Genomic DNA, 16,780 nt, shown 5'->3' with positions numbered 1-16,780 from the left:
GCCGCTACACACAGAGAATGGCGTAGTATTATGCAATGGGATGAAACACAGCACCAACTTGCGGACTGTGGCATTTCCCAGAGATGTGGGAATTGTAGTGGTAAGGGGCTTAGCAGGCCTTTCTCAGCCTGGAGTTAGTCCACTTAGCACAGCGCACAGGGCAACTCCTTTTAAAGAGGGAAAGCCTGGAGTGGCCTGTAGGGCCGGGAGCACTCGGGCTGCAGGAGCCCAGCTCTGCTTCAGCTGGCTGATCTCTGAGGCTCAGGGCACATCTCTGAATCCCCTCAACGCTCCTTCCTTTCACCAGCATCGTCCACGGGAATGCTTTTCGTTATTAACCAGGAATGTCTGAGTCTTCTCAGACAAGATTTTTCTTTGTTGGTGTGGATTTTTTCTTATCTTTTTTTCCCTTTTAGAGAGCCCGGGGGTGCAGAGCGCAGTACCCCCTCCAGCCGCCCCTCCTCTGCATCAGGGCTCTGCCAGCCACACTGGTGGGCACCAGGGCCTGCAGCACCAGGAACCAAAGCAGTCATCCTGCAAGTGTCAGAGAATTTGACTCCAGAGCCATGTGTTTGGGACACATCCCATTCTACACCCTGGTTGGCCCCCACTAATATTCAAGTGAATGTGTTTTTTCCACACACACAGTCTGTCCTGGAGGTGGAGGAAGGCAGGAGGGAGAGAGCTGGTGGATGGAAGCAATTTTAGGATTAAAGTTTTGCCCTGGATGATCCTCAAGGTGAAGGACAGTTTCTCCCAGACTCACCCTCTACCTCCTAGGAGGTCACTGACCTGGAGGAAGGCCAGATACCCAGCCTTCATTGAAGAGATGGGGGTCTTGGACTGTAAAGGAACAGTACTCTTTTGGCCCATTTTTTCTCATCCAAAAAGATGACAATCCCAAGGACAAATACCAGAGTCTAGTCAGACACAGTGTGACCCACCAATATATATACAGCTTCTGACAGGAAGTCTTAGGAAAGCACCAGGACATCTCACACCGTCTGCCCGAGAGGCATCAAAAAGCCGTAAAATCTCCCTCCCTGGCAGTGAAGGAAGCATATGTGCCTGGAACACTCAAACACACACACACACGCACACACACACACACACGCACACACACACACACACACACACACACACAGCATTAAGAGTCACACTTGAATGTCAGCCTCCCCTCGCCCCTTCCAGTTCATGGCAGGAAGGAAAAAACAAGTTAAGATCTGAGTAACTCTCCAGCTACTTTGGGTAATTTCTTTTTTGGGGGGTGAGGGATAATTTCTCATTTGGATTGGGATTGGTTTTTAAACACAGACTGTAAGCTGGGGGTGAAGCCAGTGAGGAGGAGCTGGCCAGGACAGAAGTCAGTCTTGCCAGTTCCTGAAGGGTAGGCTTCCAGAGAGCCACGCTTCCAGGATGCACTGTGACGTCAGCCAGGCCAGCTCCATGAGCCTCCCCAACACTGCCACCCTTCCCCCATCTGAGCAATGGCTGCGGTCACACTGTGCTCAGAGAGGCACGCATTGTTTAGGGCAGAGTCCTCTAACAGGACCTAGAAATAAAGTATCAGGTTTATCCCTTTAAAAGAAGGAAAGATGAAAAGGCATCCAGTTAGAGGTGTCACCTAGGCAACAGGAAATAATTTGGGGATCTGAGCTATCCAGAGGGGAAAGGAGACATCCCCAGGACAGAGACGTCTAGACCATGAGGACTTAATAGCAGGCAAAACAGCAGGCAACTCAGAGAAAGTGGGCCCCAGGAAGAGAACGGGAGGCTTAAGACACAGTCACCATGGCTCCTTGAGCTAGACAGGCCAAAAAGGCATCCGGGCAATCTGCTGACCAGCACGCAGGACTGCAAAGAATCCCATCCCCACAGGTGGGAACAGGACCTGCCTCCGGAGAAGGCAAGCTCATAACCTTCTCTGGCAGTCTTCTCTGTCACCACTGCTTCCTAAAGTCTATTCTGAGTTGCTCATGCTGCAGCCTTAGCTGTTTTCACTTCTTTTCCTATGCTTTGGCTTTGGAAGGAGGCAACTGCAGGCAGCTTGAGCACGCTGCTGAAGGAATCGAAAGCATGGTTCAGGGGAGCTAGGAAAGGGACCCTTCCTGCTCAGCAACCTCCCAGAGAAACGCCAGTCCTCTAGTGTACAATGGTAGCCCAGGACTCAGTGGTATGCACATATTTTTGTCCATGTTCCCCTGGTTCCCCCCTACTGCCGCCCTTTTCAATCATCATTGTCCTTTACCTCAGGCCAAAGGGCTCAGTCCCCCAGATGCCAGGGGCTGCTGGGAAAAGCCGGGCTCCCAAGGTCAGGGGGTTTGTTGGAGCCTAGACCCATGCCTAAAGGGCTTGTTTGACATCCTGCTTGAGGGCGAGCATAGAGAACCAGACCTGCTTGACAAGCTGGGATGGGGTCCTCCCATCGTTTCAGGATTATAGACAATGATAGGACCCCTTTCTTTGGTGCAGATTCTTCTGAACCTCAGGCTAAGAAAGGGCTCCTTCCTCTTAGATGCTGTGGCCTCTCCCACCACGCAGGGGTCTCCAGTCTGACCCACAGCTGGTAGCTCGCTGTAATCACAACGTCCCCAGGCTCCACGAGCTGCTTCCTAACCTGAGGCCCACACTCACCCTTCTTGTGCTGGGGCTCTGGGGCTCCCGTAAAGGCAGCACGGGCTCTTGTCACTCAGCTGTGGCCACACAGAGGCCAGGATCTTAGACTGCAGCCAGGCCTTCTCAGAGCTGAGCAGGCAGGGAAGGAGCCGCCCTTGGTGCCCTTGCTCTCTAAGAAGGCCAGGTGGTCAGGGCCCTGTGTCCTCTGACCGAAGCCAGCACCTCCGGGCCTGGCGAAGGAGTCGGAAGGCTCAGGCAGCCGCAGGCCTTCAGCTTGTGGAAAATGCCACGAAGTCCTGGGCTTTGCCAGGAGTGTCACACATCACAGCATCATGCACACACATGCGTGTACACACACACACACACACACACACACACCAGCCTTAGAAGGAGCTGCTAGCCCCTCTCCCCACGGAAGAGAAACCCCGGTCTGGGCCACTTTAAGGAGAAGGATTTTGCATTTTCACTCCCTGGAGATCTGCAGGGGCCTGGAAAATTCCTCCCTGTCTTGGGGGAGTTTCATGGACACTTTGCATGTATCTGTGTTTTACACAGACGCCAGCGACCAAACCCAAGCCAAACCCTGGAAAACAGCTGCTGAATGTACACAGGCTCCTCCGCCTCTCGGACAGGCCTCCTAGCAGATCCCTCTTCCTGCGCCCTGGGTGAGGGGCCCCCGAGCCCTCCTGGCCACGGCAGCCCACAGAGGCGGAGACCACAGGAGCCGTGGGCCAGGTGGCTCCACCTTACTGTAACTTTTTACATTCTTCACAAACAAAAAGCACAATTCCACACGCACACTGTCTGGAAAGCACATTCAGACAGACGGCTTGAGGCACTTCTGAGTCCAGAAGACGCGCTGGCTGGGGCCCGTTTTTTTGTTGGAACAGTTGTTATAAAATGTGCTGGTTGGTGCCACCGAAGGCTCCACTCTGGGGCGGGGGAGGGCTGCTGACACCACCCCTGACCCCCAGGACGGGTTCATCGGCATGGACTCAGGGCCCGGACTCTCGTCCCTGGAGCAGCTCTGACACCTGCAGGTACCGAACCCAGCCAGTCTCATCACTGAAGCGGTGAGGTTTCTGCACCCACCTGGCCCAAGACCCCCTTTCCCTTTCTGTCAGCCTCCCCCCACCTCCTCCCTAGGGAAGCTTCCCCCCTTGCTTTATAAATCATTTTCTATGCTACCCATTCTCTCAGGAGGGGGTTAGAGCATGCGGGGCAAGCCTGCAGGGTTTCTTAGACAATACATTTATTTTTCCGAGCAGCACTCCAAGAGAGGGCTTGAGGGGTGTTTAAATTAACGATGAATAAAATGCAGCCTGCCACCCCTTTGAGCTGTTTGCTTTTGTCTGTCAAAGCCGCCTGCCTCCCCATCTCCCTAATCACACCTCCTCTGGGGGCGGGGGGTGGGCCCAAGAGACGTCAGCTCAGAGGATGAGGATGGGTCCAGGGTGGCAGCGTCCCAGGGGAGTTACTTTACAAAACAACAGTGAAATCCATCTGAGCTAAGGGCACCAATGGACCTTGCAGGCAGCCTGGCCAGACTGGGCCAAGGCAAATTCTGATGGCCAGGGCTGGAAAGAAGGTAGGGGCATGAGGAACCCAGCACTGGGGGAAATGACCCCAACTGTGGCCGTGGTTTCCAAGCCTGGCTGTGAACTAGGTTCTCTGAAGGGAGCTTTGAAAGATATTGATGGCCTGGCCCCGCTCCCACTCCCCAATTCTGATTTCAATTTCAATGAGGGGAGCCGGCAGGCAATGGAATTTTGTGGCAGCTGCCCAGGTGATTCTAAAGGGCAACCAGGGGGACTTCCCTGGCGGTCCAGTGGTTAAGACTCCGCATTTCCACTGCAGGGGACATGGGTTTGATCCCTGGTCGGGGAACTAAGATCCCGCATGCCTCGCGGCACAGCCAAAAAAAATAATAATAATAAATTAATTAATTAAAGGGCAACCAGGTTCTGAAACGTACACTCTAAACACAGAGCACTCACACTGTGGTATGGAAAGGGCACGCATTCAGAAGCTAGGAGGTCCGGATTCTAGCTCCGCATCTGGCAGTCGGCTTCATCAGATCCTCAGTTTCCCCATCTCTAAAATGGGAGAATGATCTCATCCCCCCCACCCCCCGCACGCCCCCCCCACCTCACCATCACCTCGCAGGAGGCTGGGAACTCCAGAAAGTGTAAATGCTCCCCAAATACAGCATCACTGTTATAGAGGCGTTTCATGATAAAAGACCAGGCAGCCCCTATTGCTTCTGCAGGGGGTCCTTTCTGTGGCGCCAGCTGGGGGAGAAGGCTGCGGCCAGATGATCGCTTCTGCCCACGATGCCTGTGCAACCCTCTCCTTTTTGGTACCTCTTTAATCACTTCCGCCAAACTCCACTGAGACTTCCTCTCTCCTCCGCAGCCCCCTCCCCAGGTCATCTTTTTCCTTCAGTTTGCCCTAGAGATGAGAAGTGATCGACAGGTCACTCAAGTGCAGGCCCTGCCCGCCTCAATCTGCAAAATCACCCTCTGGCTCCCCCCAGCCCCAGAGATTTCATACAGCTGCAGTGATACACAGTGTACTATTTTCCATTCCGGTTTTTTGGTTTGGTTTTGTTTCAGTGCTGGTCAAAGCTATCAAATTGATTTCCTGATCTGCCTAGGAATTACACCCAGCAGTTTGAAAAACTCTAGCCTGTGGTGTTTCTGGAAAGAGGCCTTTCTCTTCCCCTGCTTCCAGCTGACACCCACAAGCTAGCCGTGCCAGTGGACAGGCCTGGGCTCTGCTCACCCGTCAGTCTTCCTCTCTCTTTGGGTCTCATGCCCCAGCTGTGTAATCAGTTCAGGTGGGTGTTTTAGCTGCATGAAGTGGTCCTTACCTTCCTTTCAAGCTCTAAGGCCTATGATTCCTATGACAGTTTAGATCCCCAGCCAGCCATCCTGATGGATCGCCAACCCTCTCCCTTTTATGGTCGGTTGCCCAGTTACCTTTCTGTTCTCCTGATGAGAAGAGAAGAAAAGAAAACCTTACATTTACTTGCACAAGAGATTTGCATTTTTTTTCTCACTTAATCTCCTACCAACCTTGGGAATTTGGTACTTCCCCTTCATTTTGTCCTGGGTCAGAGGGGATAAGTAATTTGTTTAGTTTGGGGCCAGGACGCCCCTGCCATGTTAGGGGCTGGAGAGACAAAGTGAGAAGGACAGTATGGCCCTTACTCCAGGCTTGTGGGAAGCTGACAGCAGACAGGGCCCCGCGGTTCTGCAGGATGAGTACTCCACATCCGCGGGCAGTCTGGGCCGCCAGGGGCACCCACAGAGAGGCAGCCAGCCCGTCAGGCAGTCAGGGGAGGCTCTCAGAGGCAGGCTGTCCAAGCTGAGCCCGAGACGGGCCACGGTGAGCCAGCTGCAGCGGGGCACAGGTGTCCCAGGCAGAAGGAGCCCTATGTGAGAAGACAGAGACGGGAACTGTGTGCACTCCTGTGGGCCTGGAGCCTGCACAGTGCTTCCTTGACTGCAAGAAGTGGAGTCCCGGCAAAGAAAACTACTTTCAAGGCCCCTTCCTACTCCATTCTGAGAGAAATGTTCACAGAAGGGATGTTGGTGGAATCGCTGAAGAATGGTTTAACCATAAGGCAACGAATGCCCAGTGATGAGAGCTCACCTCTGCCTCTCTGGCTTCTGCCTATCTGGCCAATTGTGAGCAGATCTCCTCCCCTCCCTAGGGTTCCTTTTCCATGTCAGCAACCTGAGGGGCTGGCCTCTCAGCTCTGTAACTCTGAGGTCTGGGAGGAGAAAAGTGAGAGTGCCACAGGGATTCTCATCAAGAACCACCGTTAGCTAACCTCAGCCGTGTGCCCAACCCAGCTTCAACAATTTGTCCCTGTTCTTCTTTGCCTATGGACTGGGCTGAGCAGGACCGGCCCTCTGGATGCAGGAGGGAAGGAACTGTGCCCCCTGAGGGCTGGCCAGCTTCCTGCTGAAAGCTGCGGCTCCAGCACACCCACAACCCTGTAAGAACCTCCGCCAGCGCCGCGTCCTGGTTCTCATTTGTACCATTCTCTACAGCTGTGCTGTCCGATGCAGTGGCTGCCAGCCACGCACAGTTCTTTAATGTTAAATGAATTTAAATTAAGTGGAATTAAAAATTCAGCTCTGCAGCTGCATCAACCACACTTCAAGTGCTCAGGAACCGCATGTGGCTCATGGCTACCATACTGGCCAGCACAGACGCAGAATAGTTCTTTCACCGCAGCGAGGTCTGTGCTGCAGTGCTGCTCTAGAGGAGCTCTGCAATCAGAAAGCTTGAACCCCATGGGGGATCTGCGGCTGGGGCTGGCGGAAGTTGAAGTGGAAGCTCTTCCCCAACCACCAGGCCCCATTGTGGTCTCCTCCACCTCCAAGTGGCCTCTTCTCCGTTGTCCCTAGGGAAAGCCCTCCTGCTGCTGTTCACCGTGGGGCGCCCACCCCTCCCCCACCCCTTGGTTACCCCTTGAGGCCTCCTTTAGGACTTTATACCACTGTGGGTGACATCCACATTGGTAAAATGGGAGCCTCTCCCATCACAGCCCCCATAGATGTTGGGGCTATGGGTAGATTTCTTCGGGATGCGTGTCCTCACACATGAGAGCCCTTGGTCCAAATACATATGTGTATGCACGGGCACACACACATTTCTATTAAAGGCCTAGTTCCAGGAATTGCTGCAAGTAAGACATGAAGCAAAACTTCATAGAGCTGTTCCCTTTGATCTGAACATTCATTGAGGAATGTTCTGGCAGAGAGGGAACAAAAAAGGAGCACTTGCTTGATTCTGCAGATGGAGGAAAACGAGGCCCAGCAAGGAGAAGCTCACACAGCAATTCACTAGCCAATCTCCAGCAGCAGCCAGACGGCCTTTCCGCTTGGCCCACAGCTCTGTCCAGCCCATTTGCCTGGTCTTGTGTTCATTCATTCAACAAACACATATGAGCACCTATTGCGTGTACGCTTTGTGCTAAGCCCTAGAGCAGTTATAGTCAATAAGACATGAATCCCGTCCACTGTGGTCGAGCAGCTATGACATGGTGGTGGGTGACCACAGAAGGAGGAACAGCCAGGGCTTGGGGTTGAGCCCCACGCCCAGCACTGGGTGGCTCTGTACTTCACCCCAGCTCTAGTCCTGTGGCTCCCCATTCCTCATCTACTTTCCACCTGGCAAAGAATAAGATACATTCTTCATTTATCAAAATTTCAGCAGCCAGTTAACACCAGAGTTTAGAGACCTCTTCTACCCACACCCCAACCTTTTTGCTCCTCCACCTAAAATTGCTCCAGGTTCTTAAAGACCTTCTCACACCCAGGTCGCAGTACTACTGAGTTGCACTCAGTAGGCACAAACCATGATTGTGGGGCTTGTTCGTAGTTGGAATCATAGCTGTCTGCAGGTGAGACTTCAGGTGTGTTGAGAAGGCCTGTCAAAGTAGATCCTACAGCCTTTGTCTTTGTCTGCCCAGGATGCTCTCCTGTTTCCTTCTTATGGGAACAGTATCCCTGTTGCTCTATCCTTTGCGAAAAACTCCAGCCCATCTCCCTGTGGTCTAGCGGGCCTGTGGATCACAGGGTGCCCTTCTGTGTTACTTACCAATACATTCAGCTGCAATTAACAGACAGCCCAACAGAGAGTAGATTAAAGAAGGAGAAACAGGGCTTTTTTTTTTTTTTTTGTCTGTGTTGGGTCTTCATTGCTGTGTGCGGGCTTTCTCTAGTTGCGGCGAGTGGGGGCTACTCTTTATTGCGGTGCGCGGGCTTCTCATTGCAGTGGCTTCTCTTGTTGCAGAGCACGGGCTCTAGGCACATGGGCTGCAGTAGTTGTGGCACGAGGGCTCTAGAGCGCAGGCTCAGTGGTCGTGGCCCACAGGCTTAGCTGCTCCACGGCATGTGGGATCTTCCCGGATCAAGGCTCGAACCCATGTCCCCTGCATTGGCAGGCGGATTCTTAAACCACTGTGCCACCAGGGAAGCCCAACAGCGGTTTATTTGATGACGATAACCAGAAGTCTGGAGGCAGGTGGTGTGGGGTGGTACGTGTCTCGGTGATGCCCGCCGTACAGCTAGCTCCTCCTCTCTTCTGCCCTGGGGTCCTTAGCATGCTGGCTTTGGTCCTCATGCTTGTGACTTCAGTAGCTACACCTCCAAGTCTCACATCCATGTTACCAGCAGCAAGAAGTAGGAAGGGAGAATTCCTAGACAGCCTTTTCCCAGGCTTCCCTAGGGACTTTCTGCTGGCATCTTATTAATCAGAAGAATGTCCCATGGTCACCACTACCTACAGGGGAGGCCAGGAGATGGTGCATTTTGCTTTCAATCCTCTATACAGGAGGACAGCAAGGGCAAGGGGACTGGGATGGTGTGGAGTAAGACCACCTATGGTCCCTGCCACCCTCCCCTCTAGGTTGGATCAATCATGGTCCCACAGCCTTAAAGACACAATCATTGGTCTAAGGAAGGGCACATGCCCCCGGCCAGGCAAGCAGCTCCCTGGCCTTACAAGGACTGGAGGTGATAGAGTTGCCCTTTCTTCTCTTGGAATACAAGTTAGGCCTAGTACACCAGTCAGGGTAAAGTTAACACAACAGAATTCAGTTCAGCTGGTTTAAGCGGAAAAAATTTATTGTAGGTGATAAACTGACCTGGCCACTCAGCCCACTGACACTGACAACCTGACAGAGTTACATACTACGACTCAGGCATGTCACAGGGCCCTGATGCCATAGTCCCCGGGCAGGGTCTTATGTGCTTAGGAGAGACATCTGGACACCGTAATCCTGAGACAGGCACCACTCGTACACAACAGGCCACCACCATTCCCCAAATGCTTACAGAGCCAACAAATCTAGCCAATATCACTCAGAGATTTTGCTTTCCTGCTATGGGACAGTGAGGGAATTTGCAGCCTTTTTTTTTTAAACTGAGGTATAATTGACATATAACATTATATTAATTTCAGATGTATAACATAATAATTTGATATTTGTATACACTGCAATGATCACCACGATAATTCCCGTTACCAGCTGTCACCATACAAAGTTACAAGATTTTTTTCTTGTGATGAGAACTTTTAAGATCTACTCTCTCAGCAACTTTCCACTAGGAAATATAGTATTATTAACTGTAGTCACCATGCTGTGCATTTCAGCAGTCTTCTGGTTTTAAAAGACCTACACCAATTGTCCTCCTCAAGAACCTCATCCAGGGAATTCCCCGGTGGTCCAGTGGTTAAGACTCGGTGCTTTCACTGCTGTGGGACCAGGTTCGATCCCTGGTTGGGGAACTAAGATCCCACAAGCCGCAGGGTGCGGCTGGGGGGAAAAAAAAAAAAAGATCCTCATCGAAACGGCCTTCACGGCCTTCCTAGACCCTGTCCTGGGTCAGGTTTCCTGCTTGGCAGACAACTTTTTCACTCAGCACTCTACTTTTGGTCTCTGATGGGCTTCATTTTTTAATTTAACCTGGGCTGTTAAATGGCCCATCACTGGGAAAGCTGAAAAGACTCTAGGTTGGGCTCTCAGGACCAACTCTCAGGAGAGACACACCCACAGGGTGGTGCTGTCTCTCTTATGACCAGGAAGCAGCCCTTTTCATGAAGCCCACCATGAACAAGAAGCCACTCCCCAAAAACCAGATACACCCGCTTGCCAACAGAAAACAGCAGAAGCATGGGCTCTACCTCCAATCTTGTGCAAGTGCATCTAACATTTGGAATCTCATCCAGAATGGTAGCTGCAAGAGAGTCTGGGAAGTGTAGTGTTCAGCCTTCTAGCCTCTGCAGTACAGGGCAGCCTGCTTCGAGGAGGGTGGAATAGATGCTGAATGCCTGTCTGCCACATCCTGCCTGCAGGAGCTGTCAGCCAGCGCTCAACCCCCTCCTCTGCCACATGGAGGGTCTGCCTACAGGAGGAGAGGGAAGCCACCGTGCAGAGGAAGCAGAGGCTGGCCTAGCTGCCTGCCTGAGCCCAGCTGTGCTCCCTGAGGCCTAGTGCCTGCAGTTCTTCCTTCAAATCTGGGAGCCTCCTCAGCCTTTCTTTACCAGTGTAAACCTGTAACTTCCCCCTTTGCCTGTGGGCTGAGTTAGGTTACCCTGCAACCAAAAAAATTTGGGCTAACACTGTCTCTTTACCCCAGATTAACTCCTTCCCTGTGCTCTGAGGGCTGAAATGCCTTTTACAGAGATAGCCACTTTCATAGGAAAGTTCAGTCTTGGAATACAGACTCGCTCTGGGAGAGTGAGTACAATAACACTTCACACTAAAGTGTAAATGACTGACAGTGGAGCCTCTCCTGAGACCAGGTTCTGATGGAACAGAGGGAGGGAAAAGCCCTGGCTCCTGGCATATGGAGATGGGAGCTCTACTGATCCAATAAAGGCCACAGAAAAGGCCATTTGAAGGCATCACGGATCAACCTTGCTGACTCAGGCTTCAGAGAACTGAAACTGAATAGAAGCCCTAACACTCCTTCCCTTAAAAAACAAATTTCCAGAGCTTCCCTGGTGGCGAGTCTGCCTGCCGATGCAGGGGACACGGGTTCGTGCCCCGGTCCGGGAAGATCCCACATGCCGCAGAGCGGCTGGGCCCGTGAGCCATGGCCGCTGAGCCTGCGCATCTGGAGCCTGTGCTCCGCAACGGGAGAGGCCACAACAGTGAGAGACCCGCGTACCACACACACACACAGAATTTCCAGCCATCCTGTTACATTTCTAACAAATGCTCAGTCTCCTGTGTTGACTTAATGTTTATGTGACAGGGTCTCTGCCAGCCTGGCTTCTAATTCTATTAACCAAACACCCCAACATTTGCAGGAATCTCTCAATCTGTCTCTCTCTTCCATGTTCCAACTTCCCCAGATTCTCTTCTGAGCATCCAGAGCTTGGGGCAAGAGGGCGGCAGGAGGGAGATTCCTTCTGGCTAGAAAGCCAGGAGCATCTCTGTTCCAGAAACTTGGAAGGTCTGCCTCTCCCCAGCCCTCCAATTCTCACCCCACTCTCCCTAACAAGGAATTTTCTTTTTCATTGGTTAAAAATTGAAATAACAGAAAGGGGAAAAATTATTACTATTGCAATTTTATTCATCCTAAACAAGTTAATGAAAATGATGCAAAATGCTGGATGCAGAGTCAAGCTTTCTGGCCCAGAGATGTCCTAGGGTGCAGCCTTCTCCTGGATGTTACAGTCCCCCTCAACCCCTTTTCCTGAAGGCAGCAAGACCCCCTCCCTCCTCCCACAGTCTCACGCAGTGAGTGCCCCATCCTCTCTGCACCATGACTGGGGGGACCGCACGTGGACTCCAGGCTGGTCTTACACCCACTGCTCCATCATTGATGCAATGGAGGAGCTTCACTCCTGCTGCAGAAACTCCAGAGAGATTTGCCACCAATTTCAGCGCCCCCTTAGAAGCAGTGGTGAAATCAGCCATCTGACCACAGAACGAGCAAGACAAGCATCACTGCCATCTTATTGCCGCTCCAGCTCACCCACTGCACACTGGGGAAACTGCTCAGGGCCACACAGGTTGTGGACGAGGCCAGATTCCAGCCTGGGCTGGCCACCTCTCTTCTGGAAGGGAGATCCAAGAAATCCTCCCAAACTACGGATGCCTGCATAGCCCACCATGCTTTAGTCTGACCCTCCTGTGTTACAGATGAGGAGCCTAGGTGGAGAGAAGTGACTTGGCCAGAGTCTCTTGGTTGTATGTGGGAAAAGCCTGGACCAGAAGCACATCTGTTGGCACCTCTGGCAGAGAGCCTCTGCTTTTTCCATGATGTCAAGCCATAGCCAGGGAGAACATGGGAGAACATGGCCTTGACCCATACCCCCAAGGAGATGCTCTCCTCTGCTGCTTACAGGCTCCCTCTCTTCTAACATTTCTCACTTCAAGGCCTTCAAGGTCTAACCCCAGGTGACCCCAGCCCACCTGGAGAGTCCCCCAGACAGTTGCCCGGAGAGTCCTCCAGATCCAAAGAAGACTTTGTATGAACAAGAAATACACCTCTGAAATGTCAAGCCACTGAAATGTGGGGATTGTTTGTTACTGCAGCTTCGCATTGCTTATCCTGACTGGTACACACTTGTTCCTCTATAGTTGTTCTCATCATGGTTGAGTGTATGTCCCCACCTGCTCCAGGAGCTCATGATCTCCCCCAAGAACAAGGCCAAATTGTCCCCCCTTTTACTGTTTACTTGGACAAGTCACAGCCTTGTTGGGGACTGCTTTTCTCAACCATAAAGTAGAGTTTAAAATGTTAGCCCACATCTCTTAGGGATTTTGTGAAAATAAAAAGAGACATAGCCTGGAAACAGCACAACTGTTAAGTATAAAATCTCTTTACTCCCCATTTCTCCATCATCAACCCCCGACCCCATCTGCCCCAGTGCCCATGTCAGCGCCCAGTCCCCACCAGTGCTTACTTACTGCTCACTGAAAATAAAGTGACCAGCACACCACCTGAGACATTCAAGAAAAGGTGCAACCCCCAGGCAAGTCAGCAGCTGCCTCTGGGTTGAGATTTCAGATATCTCTTCCCCAGTTTCACCAACGGTACCATTTGAAGAAAAAACAGTGCTCCCCCACCAGCATCTTGGTGCTGAAAATTGGCAAGACCACCTGCTGTAGGACTTTGGAAACAAACATGAGGCTCAGACCCCGGCTCCTTTGGTCAGGGGTCCCCAAGACCACCCTCGGGTCCAATGATTCACTAGAAGGACTCACAGAACTCAGACAAGCTACTCTACTCACAGCTGTGGGTTATTACAGTGAAAGGATACAGATTAAAATCAGCAAGAATCCAGGAGAAACCAGGTGCAAGTACTCAGGCATCCTCTCCCAGCAGAACCACATGAACAGCACTTAATTCTCCCAGTAAGGATGTGTGACAACATGTACGAAGTATTTGCCAACAAGGGCTGCTCACCTGAGACTTGGGGTCCAGGGTTTTCATGAGGGTCAGTCACGCAGGCAGGGAGCACCCACGGACTGACCTTAGCTACTCAGCCTTCAGCCCCTCCAGAAAGCAAACCAACACAGCACTGTCCAGGGCCCAGGTGATCACCATGAATCACACTGTTAAACTATGTAGCGTGGCTCGAGTTTCCAGGTGTGCAAAGACACTGCTATCAGGCAGGATCTTCCAAGGGCTCAGAGGTTACCTCCCCAGAGCAGCTAAGGGCCAGGCCTTGAGAACCTGCAGATGTGAGCACCCCCAACCTGCAGAGTAGACCCTTTCCTGCACACACCTGCACCTGGGCCCAGTTCTTCATTGGAAGGTGGACTCTGCCTCCCTGGGTCATGCCAGCAGAGGCCAGTGGCCAAAATGGGCAAGAAGAGCACTGGAAGCACAGCTGGGCTCGGTTCCACGGCCCCTTCCAGCAGAATCAGCACCAGATCCCAGCCCCAAAGACCCTCTCTTCCCCGAACAGGGACCTGAGGGGCTGATGTGTTCTCTTTGGTGGCCATAAAAATTGTCCTGCTGCGGCCATCAGAGGTGACCCTTATCCCTTCTACCTCCTGACTCTCCACGTGAGTGGGAAGGACCCTGACATGCTCCTCTCGCACGCCCACTGGTGACATCACTCCGCTGTATCACTTTCACACACGTCCCGTTTTCAGCTCTTCTGGAAGGTAGACGTTCTCTACCAGTGTTACAGCCCCTAGTAATGTCCCCAAGAGCAGGCCCGGCTGTCTCTTTTTCCTATAGCTCTCTCGCTCAAGGAACCATGGACAATCCACATCAAAGGGTACTCACGTGGCACTACACAGTGTCATACCCCAAAGGACCTCTCCCCACAGAATTCCGAGGCCCAGTGCAAGTGCCTTAAGTCTTTGCAACCTCACGAGGAGTTTCGTCTCTACCTTGTCAACATCCTGGTGGATGGAGGGGGCGATCTCTTTCCTCCATCTTGGGGCTGTTTCCCCCCCCCACCAACTCCAAAGGCCACAGGGACCCCCGATCCCTGTACAAAGATATGCCAATACTGCCTGGGCCTGCCAGAGCTGCCACATAAGCAAATGAGCCCTCCACAGGGATGCAAGTAAAACAGGGTTATAATACCCCATGCCCAAAAGATGACATATGAGAAAAATTATGTCTACCGTTGGAGGCCTTATGAATAGAAATGAGGAGGATTACTATTCTTTTGCTGACAGAAACTTTTTCTCCACAATATGACTTGAAGTGTAAATAACCAGGGAGAAAGGAGATACTGTGATTTCCACTTATACTACCACACAAATAGATGACTGACGATAGAACCTTTGCATGGGGCTGTTTATGGCAGAGCTAAAGGCAGAAACAGCAGGCCTCACTGGTACCACGAGGGGCTGGGGGTGGGGAGGGGGTGGGAGGGCACAAAGGTCCAGCAGCTTTGTGGTTGGTTTGTCAGAAGCTCAGAAGCCCAGCCTCAGAGACAGGGCAGTCATGGCAGACGGTTCCATCAAGGGTGGGCCTGCTGACGGAGCCTCACCCCACAAGTCACCTAGACTGGGCTTCTGGGAGGGACGGGCCCACAGCCAGGGTGGCGGTAGGCTTTGGGGTCAAACCACAATCATGCTGGGCTGTCACACCAAGGATTCAGTCTCCAGAACCGAATCCACAGGCTGGGCTCCCAAACCGCTCTGCCCACTGGCTCCCAGCCGGCCCCATCTCCTCTGAGAGTGACACCAGGCCTGGCAAACATTGTTCCTGGGCCGTCCCCAGCTCCCGCAATGAGACCTCATCTCAGGAGGCCTGTCCATTCAGGTGACACCTGCTCTCAGCTTTTACACTCTGGAATAAGCACTGAGAAGCGGGTGATCTGCTGCCTGCCTGGGGGAAGGCAGGGCTGGGGGACATGGGAGGGGAGAAGGACCGAGATAGGCAGGGTCAGCGGGCCTTGGCCTGGGCCCCACCTGTTCCAGCACACAGCATTCCAGGACAGGTCTGTTGAGGCCACACCTGTCCTCAGACTCCTCTCAGACCAAGGAGGAGAATAGTCTTCTGAGGCTGACACTTGAGTCACCTCAAGGCAGCTCTTGAGGTGGGGAGGAGGGAGGGAGAGGGCAGCTCTTCCCTCAGCCCCTACGGCAGACCCTCCGTCAAGCCCGAGCCTACTCCACTTTAATCCAGCACCCACGTGCTTTCTGAGTCAATGCTCTGAGTAAACAACATCATAAAAATCAACTTTTGGTGTCTACTTGGTGCTGGGTTGACTTCTAGAGTGTGGTGTGATCTTCTATTCAGACTGACCTGGATGAGGGTCCCATTAAGCAAATTCCTTAACCTCTCTTAGCATCAGTTTCAACATCTTGAAATGGAAAAACAAACCTACCTTACTGCATTGGTGTGAAATGATATTATAAAGTACCAGACACAGTGTTTAGCACAGACACAGTTCCCTTCTTATCTTCCTTTATCAATCCACAAATTCTACTTTTCCTGTGCCAACCTGACTATAAGGGGCTACCCAACCAACCATTCATCCAGCCATTCACTGTTCCACCCATCTACCCATCCATCTACCTATCGATCTATTCATCCATCTACTCATCCATCTATTCACCCAACTACCCATCCATCCATGTATCTATATTACATCATTTTTTGAGCACCTTCTATGTACAAGCCACTGCAAGTTGTCCACAGAAGTAGATATAGTAATATACAACCTAGAAGCGAAAATTAAATATTAAGACCAAGATACAAATGACTTGGCAGAAAATGAAAAGTGTCTTAAGGGAGGTACAGAGAAACTGTTGGGAGATTAAACATTCCCAGACCTCTCTTCAAGCTCCAATAGAAGGCAATTGCCAGGATTACATCTGATTTCATAAAACAATTCCTTCTCTAATGGACACCACTAGGACATTTTTCTCCTCCTGCACAAGGAAGAAACCTCAGAGTCTCATTTTCCTAACCTGGGCCCTGGCTTTGTCTCGGCTTTCAGTTTACTGTGTTCAGCTCTCAGCTGCTCCACTGAGGACAGTGTACAGAGTCCAGATTCCTTCCAAGATTTTAATTGGACCGTCCATGAGGGAATTTGAAACTACCACGAGCTAAATGAGGAGATGATGGATACATTAAAGACAGCTGCCTCAGGCTAGGCATTCCCTACACAACAGCCTGCCAGAGAGTCCATTAAGTGAGGGCTTTGCAGCACC

Source organism: Leucopleurus acutus (assembly GCF_964270905.1).
Source record: "Leucopleurus acutus genome assembly, chromosome: 12".
NCBI lineage: Eukaryota > Metazoa > Chordata > Mammalia > Artiodactyla > Delphinidae > Leucopleurus > Leucopleurus acutus.
This window is presented reverse-complemented; position numbering follows the sequence as displayed.